We start from the raw sequence: 14994 nt of genomic DNA on the forward strand, positions 1-14994 counted from the left end.
TGGTCAGAATGCCATTCCTCTAAGAACGTCCTTGTGTGTCTTAGTATGTGTGTGCATTGTCTCAATCAAAGTGATGCCTTTCTTTGCCTGTATGTATGGAACATAGTGATAATGGGTCATGTCTTTTGGTGGCCAGTTGGTGTTCATGTATCCTGGTAACACACCAACAGAACCAATTCAATGGCGGAAAAATGATTTTATATACACTGTTTAAATAATGTGTGTGTGCAGATAAGTAACATTTTTCATATGTGCACAACACATTCTAAATGAACAACCGAGACACAGTTAACAAAAAGTGATGCATATGATGTATAAAATTTATAAAACATTGAAACATCATTTGATTCTCATCTAAAATGATATGTTCCCCTTCCCTCAACGTTCCCTGTTTTTCTGGAATTCTCCACTCCAATCTCACATTCTTATCAGGATGTGTTATAAATTCTTGCTTCTGGTGTCCCAACTTATTTCAGTTAATCCCCTTTCTACCAGAATTCAATATATTGGCCTGTTGGATACTTTCCAAAGCTAGTGTCTGTCATATTATTGGAGATAAAAATTCTGGCATCAGACTCAGCATTTGAACATATTGCTCTGTTCTACATGCACGATACAAAGGACCACAGCACACAGGGATTGCCAAAACATTGAGGGATGTGCATCTACTTCTTACGATGATCTAGTTTTCTCATTTTTCATATTTCCTCATCTATGTTGACTCGCTCTTTCTCTCTTTGTATCTAGTTAAGAGATTTACCAATTATTCTTTGCGTCTCCTCTCTCAAAGCCCCTTCTGTCGGTTTATATCTATTGGTCTCTTCTTGATGTAATGTGATTATAATTGAACAATGTAACTACAATGACATGTGGGAGGAGCTGGCCAGAGTTAATTGGAAGGGGAGCCGAGCTGGGCAGACCATGGAACAGCAAAAGCAGGAATTTCTGGGGATATTTCGGAGGATATCAGAAATTCTCCCAAAGGTGATGAAACATACTCATGACAGGACAAGGCAACCATGAGTAATAAGGAATCAAACCAAAAGAGGAAACATACAATGTGGTGAAGATGATTGGGAATTCAGAGAATTCATTGGCTCGGAAACTACATAAGGCTGGCATCACTGTCACTGCAGAGCTCTTAATCATGGTCAGGGAGAGAAACAGAGGGAAACACATTCACTTTAAACACAGAAGATGGTATTACTCAAGGAAAAAGATTCAGATGAATTAAACAATTGAATTAAAATCAGTTACTTGGTTTTGCAGAATGTGTCAGATTGAAAGCATGACCCGGGAAGAGACCCTCAGCAGAATGAGAGTATGAAAATGGAAGTGTTACCACATCAGAAACCAGAGTAGGTCACTGAGTACATGACTGATGGGTGAATGAGTCTCGATGTGAACTAAGGGACAGACAGCAGAATTGCATTGCAGATATTGCAGCTCAAAACTGCGTATTTATGTAGTGATGTAGACTACAGCAGCAGAAGCAAAACAGCATTCAACCAAAACCTGTAAATTTTAGCCTCGAATAATTTCCTCAGTCTGCCATTGCCATCAATATGATCTATGTTTCAGTAATGACTGTGGGTGAACATGACTGGGTCAGAACCACGTGAACCTAAACCTGACGTGAACCCATTAAAGCTACCACATTTGACCAACAGATCTGATCGAAGCTCCGCAATCCTGTCACATTCTGACATAACTGGTGATGGATGATGAAACAAATGACTGGAGCAAAGGGCTCCACAAATATCCCCATCCTCATAATTGTACAGCTCTGCACATTAGTGTAAAAGACCAGGATGTGGTATCTGCACCACCCTCAGCCAGAAGTGTTGAGTTGATGATCCACCTCACCCTCGCCATGATACCCACAGAATCACAGCTGCCAGTCTTCAACCAATTCAATTTGCTGTACGTGACATGAAAAACAGCTGAACATAGTACATACGAAAAAGGCAATGGGCCCTGACCCCATTCCTGCAATAGGACTGAAGACTTGTGCTGCATAATAAGCCGTGTCCCTGGGGAAGCTGTTTCATTCCAGCTCCAACTCTGACATCCCCCTGGTAATGTGGAAAATTACTCAACTATGTCCAGTTCCTAAGAGGATTATAATTACAATCTGACCAGTTACCTCCCCCTCAGACCCACCTCGATAGTCAAATTGGTGGGAGTTCTTTTTGACAGAGTTTCCAAGCAGCACAGAAATAACCTGCTCAGTATGATTTCAGATAGGTCCCCATGTAGAGATGGTGCTGCTGTGGAAAGGTCACTGGATTACTAATCCAGACCAGGCTAATGCTCTGGCAGCTGGTGTAAGTTAAACACAATTGACAAAATATTAAGATGCAAAATCTGGTGTCCGTAAATAGTGACCTTCAAGCCAATGTCGATTGTACACACCAATTTGCTTCACAAATGTCCTTTCAGAAAGTGAATCTCCCGTGTTTTCCTGGTCTGGCCTAAACGTGACTGCAGACACACAGGCGTGTGATAAACTCTTCAATGGTCTCTGAATCCGCCAAACAAGACATTCTATTGTATCAAACTGTTCCGAGGTCAAAAGGATAAAACCGGACAGAACACCAGGCCCCAGCCTCAGTATCGGAAAAAGGGAATGAGAAACACAGTCCTGTTGACCCTGCAGAGACCTCCTTCTAACATCTGAGAGCTTGTGACAACATTTACAGACTACATAGAAACATCGGGAATGGAGTAGGTCATACAACACATTGAGCCTTCCCCATTCCAGTTCATGTTCAAATATGTACACAATGCACTTTTTCCACATCCCTTAATGTGAATTACTGTGGGAAGCTATAAAGTAGGAAGTGCAGAAGTCCATTTGGTCTGTCGAGTTTGCTACCCAATTCAATATAATGATACCATACCCTTTATTTCCATATCGTTCTCCTTCTCTCCCACCATTCCTTTACTGTCTCTAAATCATTATTTATATTCAGTGTCTTGGCTTCCAGGTTCGAGTGCATTCCCCAGGTTCACCAGTCACTGAGTGCAGACATTTATTGTCATCTCATTGCAGAATGGTCTGTCTGTACCTAATACTGTGGACACTTGTTTTAGACACCACAGCCAGGGGAATTATTATCCCTGCTTCCAATCCGTCTCACCCTGTCAGAGCTTTATATATCTCACTGAGATCTCCACCCATTTTCCTAAACCACATGGAATACAGGCCCAGTTGCCCCAAACTCTGCTCCCACAACAAGCCTGTCATCCCAGAGATCAGTCTGATCATCCTTCACTGCTCTCCCTCAATGTCAGGTTTGTTCTTTATTATGTACTGAGACTAAATCTGCACAGAATACTGCACAGTGTTTGAGATAGGGTCTCACCAAAGCTCTCTACAGCTGCTGTAAGACACGCTTACTCCTGGACTCAAATCCCCCTGAAATGAAGGTCAGCACATCATTGATCTTCCTATCTGGTTCTTGCTCCTGCAATATTGCTTTCAGTGACTGGTCTACAGGGAGATCCAGATCCTTGGCAATGTTACAACTCGCCACTTGTTGGGTCTGTGTACACTGGGCAGCGTGTGAATGCCATTCCCAGTATTGCCATGTGGGTTCAGACCTCACTGTGCTGCAGGGACCTCGGAGGGCCGCGCAGAAGGAAACAACAAAAAGGCCCATACGTCGCTTTTCGGATCAACATGTTTTAAACAATCCCTTTTCAAACGAAAAGCTGCCAATCTCTTGTTCCCACCGAAGGGCACACTGTCACCTCAACCCACCTTGCTCTCCATCTGCCACGTAGTTGCCCATTCATTCCACTTGTCTTAGTCACCTTGAAGCTTTTTTACAACCTCCTCACCCACTCGCAATCCAACATCCATTAGTTCTATCAGCAGGTTGGGATATATTGTATTTGATTCCTGCAACCAAATGTTTAATGGGTATTGTGAACAGATGGGGCCTGAGCACCGATCTCTGTGATATCCCAGCAACATTCCTCTGTTATTTTTTTAAAATGATATTTATTTCCTGAATCTGGGTGTGACTGGCTGGGCCAGCATTTATTGCCTCTCCCTGGTTGCCCTTGAAAAGGTGGTGGTGAGCTGCCTTGTTGAACCGCTGCAGTCCACTGTGGATTCAGTGACAGGAACACCATTGAATGCCAAGGGGCAGGTTAGATTGTATTTTAGTGGTGATGGTCACGGTCTGGCATTTGTGTGACGTGACTATTACTTGCCACTTGTCAGCCTGGATACTGTCCAGGTCTTGTTGTATTTGAACATGGACTGCTTCAGTATCTGAGGAGCCACAAATGTTGCTGAACATGGTGCAATCATTGGCAAACATCTCCACTTCTGACCTTAAAATGGAGGGAAGGTCATTGATGAAGCAGCCCTGAAGATGTATGGGCCTAGGCCACTGCCCGAGGGACTCCTACAGACTTGCCCTGGAGCTGAGCTGACTGACCTTTATCAACCATGACCACCTTCCTCCGTGTCAGGTATGATTCTAACCAGCGGGGAGTTTGCCCCTGATACCCATTGATTCCAGTGTTGCTAAGGCCCCTTGATAACACACTTGGTCGAAGGCAGCCTTGATTTAAAGGGCTGTCACTCTCACCCCACCACATTAAGTCAGCTCTGTTGTCCATGTTTGAACCACGGTAATGAGGTCAGGAGCTGAGTGGCCCTGGAGGAGCCCAAACTGGGCGTCATTGACCAGGGTATTGCTGAGCAGGTGCTGCTTAAAAGCACTGAGACCTTCCACCACTTTACTGATGATCGAGAGTAGACTGATGTGGTGGTATTGGCCGGATTGGATTTGGTCCGCTTTTTATGTACAGGAGATACTTGGGGTAATTCTCCATGTAATCGGGGAAATGTTGTTGTAACGGTATTGGAACAGCTTGGTGAGGGCAGTGACAAGGTCTGGAGAACAACATTTCAGTACTATTGCCAGAATGTTGTCAGGGTATGTACCCTCTGAGGTATCCAGTGTCTCCAACTGAATCTGGATATCGTGTGGAGTGAATCAAATTGGCTGATGACTGGTAACTGAATTGTTGAGGGCCACTGGAGGAGGCCGAGATGGATCATCCACTCAGCACTTCTTACTGAAGATTGTTGCGAATGCATGAACGTTATCTTTTGCACGGAAGTGCTAGGCTCTTCCATCATTAAGGATGGGGATACTTGTGGAATGTCCTCCTCCGATGACTTGTTTAATTGTCCATAAATATTCTCTACTAGAAGTAGAAGGACTGCAGAGCTGAGATCTGCACCGTTGCTTGTGGGATCACTTAGTTCTGTCTATGACGAACTGCTTATGCTGTTTGGCACACAGGTAGTCCTGTTTGGTGACTTCATCAGGCAGACACCTCATTTTCAGGTACTCCCAGTGCTGCTCCTGCCCTCCTGCACACTCCATTGAATCAAGGTTGATCCTCTGGCTTGATGGTAATTGTTGTGAGGGGGATATGCCAGGCCATGAGGTTGTGCTGGAGTACAATTCTGCTGCTATTGATGACCCACAACATATTATCGAAGCCCAGACTTGAGCTGCCAGATCTGTTCAAAGTCTGTCCTATTTAGCATGGTGACAGTGCCACCTAAAATGGTGGAGGTTATTCTCAATATGCAAGTGTGACTTTATCTCCACAATGACTATGCAGTGGTCACTCTTACCCGATACTGTCATGGACAGATACTTCTGCAGCTGACAGACTAGTAAGGCTGTGGTCAAATATGGCTTTTCCCTCTTGTGGGTTCCTTCACCACCTGCCGCAGACCGAGTCGAGAAGTTATATTCTTTCGGACCCAACCAGCTCAATCAGTAATGCTGCTGCTGAACCACTCTTTTTGTGGACATTGACGTCCCTAACCCAGAGTATATTTTGTGCATTTGCCACCCTCAGTGCTTCCTCCAAGTGTTGGTCAGCTTGGAGGAGTACTGACTCATCAGTTGGAAGAGGCTGGTACATGATAATCAGCAGGACGTTGCCTTTCCCATGTGTAAACTAACGCCATGAGAGTTCATGGGATACAGAGTCACTGTTGAGGACTCCCAGAACAATTCCCTTCCAACTGTATCCCACGGTGCCACCACTTCTGCTTTGTCTGTCCTGATGGTGAGAGAGGAGATATCCGGGGAAGGTGATGGGGTGTCAGGGATATAGTTATACTCACAGAATCAGACCTTAAATACAATGTCAGGCTGTTGCTCCACGTGTCTGTTTATTTCTATTCACTGTCTCCTGCCAGCTGTCCCATTCTAGAAGCATGGCCATATATTCACCCCAATCCACGAAGATTTGATTTTGCAAACTAGGCTTGGAGCTTTACCAAAATCTTTCTGAAAATCCACATGTTTTACATCCATTGCTTCTCTTTCATTTGTCTCCCAGTCAGTTTCTCAAACATAATTCCCATTTCATAAACCTGTGTTAGTGTTGTCTATGATCATTATTTTCAGTCCCAATAATTTCTCCCAAACGATTTACTTACTATGTTCTATGTTCCATGTTCTATTTCGTTTTCCACGCCAGACTTGGTTTTCCTGGTATTGTCAGAAAGTTCTGTGAAGACAGAACTGAAGTCGTGGATTCATAGTTTTGCCATTTCCCTGTTTCCCATTCTACATTCTCTGGTTTCAACTGGAAAAAACCTGCACTTTTTTTTCATACTTCTCACATTGACAAAATTTGACAAGCTATAACAGTTCACTCTTATAACCTGTGTGAACATTATCTTCAGAAACCCATCAATTCTTGTGTTAAGCTGCTCAATCATTGACCTTCCACATCATACACTCACAGGAGCATAGTCTCTATGCCAACAGAAATACAGCACGATCTATATTAGTCCCACTTTCCGACAAAAGGTTCATAGCCTGGAATGTTATGGCACTTCCAAGTGCTTGTCCAAGTACTTTTAACAGTTGAGAGGTTAACCTTGATAACTCCCCTCTCAGAAAGTACTTTCCAGACCCCAACACCCTCTGGGTGAAGAAAAAGTCATCTTGAAATCCTCTCTGAACCTCAAACCCTTCGCTTTAAAAGTGTGCTCCCTTGTTCTTGACTCTCTGTCTAAAAGGAAGAGATGCTGTCTGTCCACCCTGTCGATGCCCCTTGTTAACTTATCCTTCTGAATCACATCCCCCTCAGCCTCTCTGTCAAAAGTAAACAACCCGAGCTTATCCAGCCTCTCTCCATAGCTGATATGCTCCATCCCAGGGAACATCCTGGTGAATCTCCTCTGCAACCCCCTCCAGTACAATCACATCCTCCCTTATAATGAGGCTCCCAGAACGACATACAGTACTCCATCATGGACTAAACCAAGCCCTGTATAACACTTATAATCTACTCCCTGATTAATAAACGCTCCACCCAAGGTTCAATTCTTAACTAGTCCATTACCCTGTTCAGTCACATTCAGGGATGTGTGGAGAAACACCCTGTGAGCTCCCGCGTGTGCTGCCAATCATTGTGTACACCCCATGTCTGGTTCCTCCTTCCAAAGTACATCACCTCATATTTATCAGGATCACATTCCATCTGCCATTGATCTGCCCATCTGATCATTCCACTTGTATTTTCCTTTAAAATCAGAACTTCCTCCTCACTGCCAACCACCCGGCCAATCTTTGTGTCAAACACAAACTTGCTTATCACAACTCCCACCCCTCCACCCACTCCCCCTCCAGATTCACATCTATACCATTTATAAATGCTACAAACAACAAGGGACACAGCACTGATCCCTGTGGTACACCAGGGGACACTGGTCTCCAGTCACACAAACAGTCTTCTCCCACCACCCTCTGCCTCCTGACACTAAGACAATTTTTGCTGTAACTTTTCAAGTTATCCTTGATACTGTGAGATTTTATTTTATTTTTTTCAGTTTCCCATGCGGAACTTTGTCAAAGGCATTGTATCAAAACTAAATTAGCGACCTCCTCAAACTAATTGAATCAACTCCATTAGTGTGACTTAACTCTGATAAAATCATGATGATTATCCCTGATCAAGCCTTGCCATTCTGATTGGAGTTCAATTTTCTCCTTCTCTATCTGATTTAATACTCGCTCGTCTGTAGTTCCTTGGTCTTTCTCTACCACCCTTACTGTGAAGTACAATCATAATAGCTGTTCTCCAGTCCTCTGGCAGCTCCCCTATTGTCAGATTCTAATTAAAATTTCCAATCAGCGTCTTTCCTCCCTTGACTCCAACAGTATCCAGACCTGCAGATTGGTCAAATTTTATACCAGACAAAGCCTCAAACCGCCGCTCGTATTTTACATCAAACTCTTTTCAAGAGCTTTCCAGTCCATCTTCTCGAATTCTGTACCTGCATCCTCCTTCTCCCAAGTAAAACAGCTGTGATGTTTACATGTAACAATCTATCAATGTTCTCCGGGTTGACGCACTGATTGCCCCTTTGGTTTCTAATGGACACTAACTGTTGCTGATTATTCTGTTCTACTTGTCCTTGTAGAATGTCATGGGATTCTCCCTCATCTCTCCTGCTTGCATTTCTCCATGTCCCTCGGTTGTTCTCTCCCCTCTATGTTTCTAAGTTTCACTAAAATCACCTCTCATCTTTTCAAACTCGAGATCACAGGCTGAGTTTCCACATCAGACAATCTTGCCATTTTAGGGATTAATCTGGAGAATACCTTTTGCAGTTCATCTGTAGTATATTCCATTTTAGATTGGGACTCCAAACAGTACACAATACTCTCAGTTTAGTCTCAGCAATGCTCTGTGCAGCTGGCGCATGGCATCTTCTATATTTCAATTACATTCACATGAATGTAAACCTAATTTTTCGTTTCCTATTTGCTTGTGTTTAGATTACATTGCGTTACAGTGTGGAAACAGGCCCTTCGGCCCAACAAGTCCACACCGACCCGCCGAAGCGCAAGCACCCATACCCCTACATTTACCCCATACCTAACACTACGGCAATTTAGCATGGCCAATTCACCTGACCTGCACATTTTGGACTGTGGGAGGAAACCGGAACACCCGGAGGAAACCCACACAGACACGGGGAGAATGTGCAAACTCCACACACTCAGTCACCTGAGGCGGGAGTTGAATCCGTGTCTCTGGCGCTGTGAGGTAGCAGTGCTAACCACTATGCCACTGTGCCGCCCAATTCTTCCCAATTCCTTTTACTTTAACTTTTCTTATGATGTTAGTGGGAGAGTTCTTAAAAAAGATCCTCTTGAATATCCAACGATACGTTTTCCATTAGCTCCTCATTGCCTACGTCCACAAGAATCATCTTCAAACCATTCCAAAAAATGTTTGCCACTTATGGTTTTCGTTTCATCGATGCATTATCATCCTACCCAGTTTTCCCATTACCTTCTATATATCCAGTAACACGTTCTTTATAATCGAGCCCAACAGACACCCGACTGCGGACGACAAGTTACTGATCTGTAGTTCACCACTCTCCATCTTCATCCTTTCTTAAACTGTTGGATAATATTTGTAACCTTTGCCTTATCCAGATTGGCTAAATATCTTTCGGGAATGTATTGGAAAACAACGTGATAATCTGCGATGCAATCAATATGCCTATTGCTGCTTCCTCTGAAATTCTTGTATGAAGTACATCTGATCTGTCAGATTTATAAATACTCAATCCAGCTTTCTTTTAAAAGATGACCTCAACACTGATAAGAATGATCTTAGACTTTACTTACACAAGTCCCATGGTCACTTGGTATTTCTAAGAGAATTTCTGGATATTCTGCCTTGAAGATAGACACAAAGAAACTGTTTCTTTTCCCTGTGAATTCTCTGTTGTCTTCAATACATTATTCTGTCCGCACACCCACTGTTCCATATTTGACCTTGTTTTTATTTTTGTTTCATACACTGATGTACTTTTTTTTAGCAGTCTTTATGTTTTTCTTTTGTTTGTATGCTTTTTCGCTTTTTGATTTTCTTTTCTTGGTCATCCGTTGCTGGGTCCTATATTTCTCCGAATCCACTGGCTTACTACGGTACTTGGCATTTTTCTAAGCTAATTCCTGTGATCTAATAGATAGTTGAAGGTGAGGCTGAAAGGGTTAGGTCAGAGAGGCGGGTGGACCAGATTGATCGGAAGGAAGATGAACAGAGAGGAACGTTCAAAAGGGGGGAGGATGCTGATTTGGAAGATTGGACTGGGATAAGGTGGAGTTAGGGTAAATGGGGAAACGGGTGAAACCTACATTAATCCCCTGTGGTTGGAGGGTCCCACGGTAGAAGAGGAAACTTTCTTCATCCATGCTTCGGGTGGTTAGGGTTTGGCGATGGAGGAGGCCCAGGACTCTCACGTCCTTGGCAGACTGGAAAGGGGAGTTAAAGTGTTCAGCAACAAGGCGGTGGAGTTGGTCAATGTGGCTGTTCCAGATATGTTCTCTGAAATGATCCACCTGCCTTACCAATGTAGAGAAGACCACACTGGCTTTAATGTATGTAGTAGATGAGGCGTTCTGTCTCCCTTCATCACCTTTCACTTTCAACCCCACCTTCATCTACCTATCGCATTCCTAGCTACCTCCCTCCTGCCACATTGCCTTCTCATTTATCTCTCAGCCCCCTTCATCATAAGCCTCATTCCTGATGAAGGGCTTATGCCCAAAACGTCAATTCTCCTGCTACTAGTACGCTGCCTGACTGTGCTTTTCCAGCACCACACTCTTCGACTCTGATCTTCCAGCACCACACTCTTCGACTCTGATCTCCAGCATCTGCAGTCCCCAATTTCTCGTCATACCTTCAGGGCTTGCACGATTCAGATTTATGACAGTTACTTCAAATAAAACAAAAACTACCGAGTACTCAAACAGCATAAAAGAAAACCAATGCATTGTGGTCACGGTTCCTAAAAGGTCCTTTCCAGCAAAGTTTTCAATTAGTTCTTTTGATCATTCAACATCAATTTCTAAAGAACCTGATCTCTAGCTCAGTGCTCGACAAAATGTTAATGCCACCATCTAACACATGCTCATGATATCCATTTTTCCCAGCATTAGCATTCAGTTGGGTTAACACAGTTTAGATATAATGTAAACAGTACGTTATTACTGAAGTAGCCACAAATGTGTATAACTCATTTCCCGTTTTTCAACATGTCCAGCATTTGTATTGCAGCTTTCACTTTGATATATAACTCCCATCAATGTTTCCTTCTCCTTGCTGTTTTTGCACTCCACCTTACCAGATTCTGGAGAATCTGAGCGATGTGGGATTTGGGGAGATTAATGGTAGAGATCATCTCGCCACATCATTTATGATCTTCTTAAGCATCATTGTGACATTTTATCCAGATCTCCCGTTATGCTAGTGGAGTAGAGAAGGACAATGATCGTTCATAAATGCTCTGTATTCCCCCAGAGAGCTGAGACTGCTCTAACCTGGGTGGGAACCTTACAGCAGGCTGGTAAAGCATTGCTGATGTTGTACAGGATCTTAGTGAGATCACATCTGGAGTAGTGTGTACAGATTTAGTCTCTTCAATGAAGAAATGATGTTTTTATATTGGAAGCAGCTCAGAAATGGTTCCCTCAGCTGATTCCTGCAATGAAGGTGCTAGCTTATAACGAAAGGATGATCAGGTTGATGCAATAGCCATTGGAGTTTACAAAAATAAAGGATGATCTTATTTCAACATAGATGACAGGAAGGAGTCAACAACTGAAGAGAATTGCACAGATAGTGGGGCAATCCATTCCGTCCTCCAGCCTGTTACACAGGAACAACAGGAGGATATTCAGGCCTTCGAGCTTGTTACACCAGAATAGGACGACACTGTTCAGCCCCACAAGCTTGATATATATTTGAGGCCAATCAGCCCCTCGAATCTATAACACTGGACCCAGAGTAGGCCATGCTGCACCAGTATCCTGTTACACAGCAACAGGATCAGTCCATTCAGCCTCCTCAAGTCCGTAACATAGGAACTGGAAGTGGTCACACAGTGACTGGAGATTGTTACACTGGGATAACAGGACGCCATTCAGACCCACCGAGTCTGTTGCAAGGGAAATGTGTTAGGATAAAAACTATCTGAGACTTTTTTCATGAGAAAGGAGGAGTTAATTTAGACACGAGTCTGCTGTATGGGAATAAGAGAAGACTAATCACTCCCTCGGTCCCATCTCTGGGATACATGAGGAGACCGTTCAGTATCTCCACCGATTGTGGAGAAATATGAGAAGACCCATTAGACCCTCAGAATGTTATACAGTAACGGGAAGATTCCATAATCCCCCACCCCTCTAACGCATCAACAGGAGGTGGTCATTCTGGCCTTGGAGATGACAACATGGGAACACCAGAAAGACTTCATCCCATCGATCTTGTACACCAGCAGGTTGACGAGTCCAGTCAGCCACACATACCGCTTATGTAGCAATTGGAGCACATCTCTTAAAACCTTTTGCCCATCAAACAGGAATTCAAAGAAAACGTAATGGTTTTCAAAAGGGAAGAACTTATAATAACTGAATACATTAGGGAGTAAAATGTAACAATGAAGTATTTAAATTTAAGGCAAATTATTAAAATCCATTGTTGAGGGCATTTGCAAACGTATACCACAATCCATCGGACTCAACATGGTTTTACAAAAGATAAACTATGATTGAAGTGTTTTCTTGAGTTATTTAAAGATGTGACAAACAAGGTGGATAGTGGGAGTCCTGGAGATGGAATATATCTGGTCTTCGTGAAGGCATCGGATATGTCGCTTCTCCAAAGAGTGAGTGGTAAGATCAGACAGCATCGGTTTAGGAGTAATTTATTGGTTTGGATGGAGGCTTGGTTAACTAACAAAATGCAGTCAGATGAATTAAATATATCATTTTATATTGGAAAATGCAATTTGATGGGTGCCATAGATTTCAGTTCTCATGCCTCAACCATTTGGGATCGATATTATTACTCGGTTTACGGGATAGAAAATACAATAGCTACATTTTCAGATGACACTAACATTGGTGGGAAATTACTTCGGAATGATGATGCAAGAGATTTATAAACTATATATATAGATTGGGTGAATGGGCAAACATTTGGCAATGAAAACTAAAGTGGATAAATATGGGGTTATTCCAGTTGGCCAGCCTAATAAAAAGGCAAATTATTATCGAAATGGAGAGAAACTTCAAAGTGCTTAAGTGCAGAGGGATCTGGGCGCCTGCTTGCATATCACAGAAAACTTGCTTGCGGGTACTTCAAATACTGAGAAATGCAAACATAACTTCATCGTTTATTTGTAAAAGGATAGAGTAGAAAGGTAGGGAGTGTTGCTGTAGCTATGCAAGGCATTAGTGAGGCTGCAACTGGAGTACAGTTTGGGTGTCCTGCAGAATGAGGTATTTCCATTGGACGCAATTCAGAAGAGCTTCATTAGGATGATTCCATATTTGAAGTGTTTGTTTTATGAAGCGAAATTGAGCAGTTCAGGCCTATATCTCGATTTTATAAGAACGATAGGAGAGCTCATTGAGGTCGCTAAGATGCGAAATATAATTGAAAGTGTAGATGTGGAGTGGATATTTTTTTCATCAGCCACAATCTCCAACAAGAGAGTAGAGTTTGACGATCGAGGGATAGCAGGGATGTGGAACAGAGGCCGCGATGACATCAGCCATGATTGTATTCCATGGCGGAGCAGATTCGGAGGTTGGATTCCTGACTGATTCTCCTCGTTCATATTCAGCTTTTCCACTGTGTTACACAGTAATGGGAGAGGACTGTGTATCAAACAGGAAGCAGGCACTCCGGATAAATCAGTCTAAATCAGTTTGACAGAACGTCACTAGTGGAGTCACACAGTGACCAGTGCTGGGTCCTCCACTATTTACCATCTATATCAATGATCAGGAGGATGGAACAGATATAAAGATACTGAGTTTGGTCATGTTGCTGTGATAAGCAAGAGATTAAATTATCAAGAGAGGTAAAGGAAATGGATAATAATTTCGCAGGTGAAATATAACATGATATACTCTATCATTTCATTTACAGGAATCATGGAAGGCAGTATGTTACGGAAATGGAGAGGGATTACAGGGATTAATGATACTGTGTACTGGGGGGTTCACTCAGCCCCGTTCAGACATGGGAGGTTTTGCTCCATCCCTGATCGTCTGCTCCCAGACACTCCAAGTGACCCCATTGCTCTCCGTACACATGGAATGTTTTGAAGTGTTTGGTTGGTGATGGGGATGCTGTTTTCAAACATGTATTAAGGGGTCGGCCTTTATGCAAGATACATTCATTCATTTCTACATGGAGACCCGAAGACGATGGGAATGTTGTCTGCTTGTGAATGAAGGAACTGTGGCTGCTCTCAGGACAAGAGGTATTCACCAACATAGTGTACTGTGCATGGACACACGGTAACATTAACAGAGAGAGAACTCCTTCAGTTCCTCTACCTCTCCCCATTGACATGAGTACTCTGCAGATGCCATGTACACCATCGGGAATCCCATTATACTGGATACACCCGGCAGCTCCCTGCTGTGGGGGAAACGATGTATTTACCTCATCCACCATATATATCCTCCATGACCGAATGGTTACATTGATGGCAACTTACTGGGAGATGATGGCTATGTCACCCAGTCCTGTTTGAAAAGTTCCAGAACATAGAAGCTGAATGAAACTGTGACCCGAACAGCCACTGGCAGCACCGTCCTTTCCCCTGGGGTGAAGCTGCAGGACGCGTTAAAGGAGGTGACACTGCTCTGTGACCAGCTCCTTGTTCAATCAGTGTCCCCTCCCACTCTGCTCCTGGATTAAGTGCAGCTGGCGAGGCTGTTAATGCAAAACTCGGGTGGGTCCAACGGATCCCTTTCCACACATACACTAACTCTGTGTTTTCAGAGTTTCCCCACTCTGTAACCTTTGCTCCATTTGTTGCTCATGTTACTGACCCAGATGCTGTAACTACTGTCCCCAGGCTCCACCCAAAGATGGGTCAGTAAATCC

The sequence above is a fragment of the Chiloscyllium punctatum genome, chromosome 13 (genome assembly GCF_047496795.1).
Source record: "Chiloscyllium punctatum isolate Juve2018m chromosome 13, sChiPun1.3, whole genome shotgun sequence".
Taxonomy (NCBI): domain Eukaryota; kingdom Metazoa; phylum Chordata; class Chondrichthyes; order Orectolobiformes; family Hemiscylliidae; genus Chiloscyllium; species Chiloscyllium punctatum.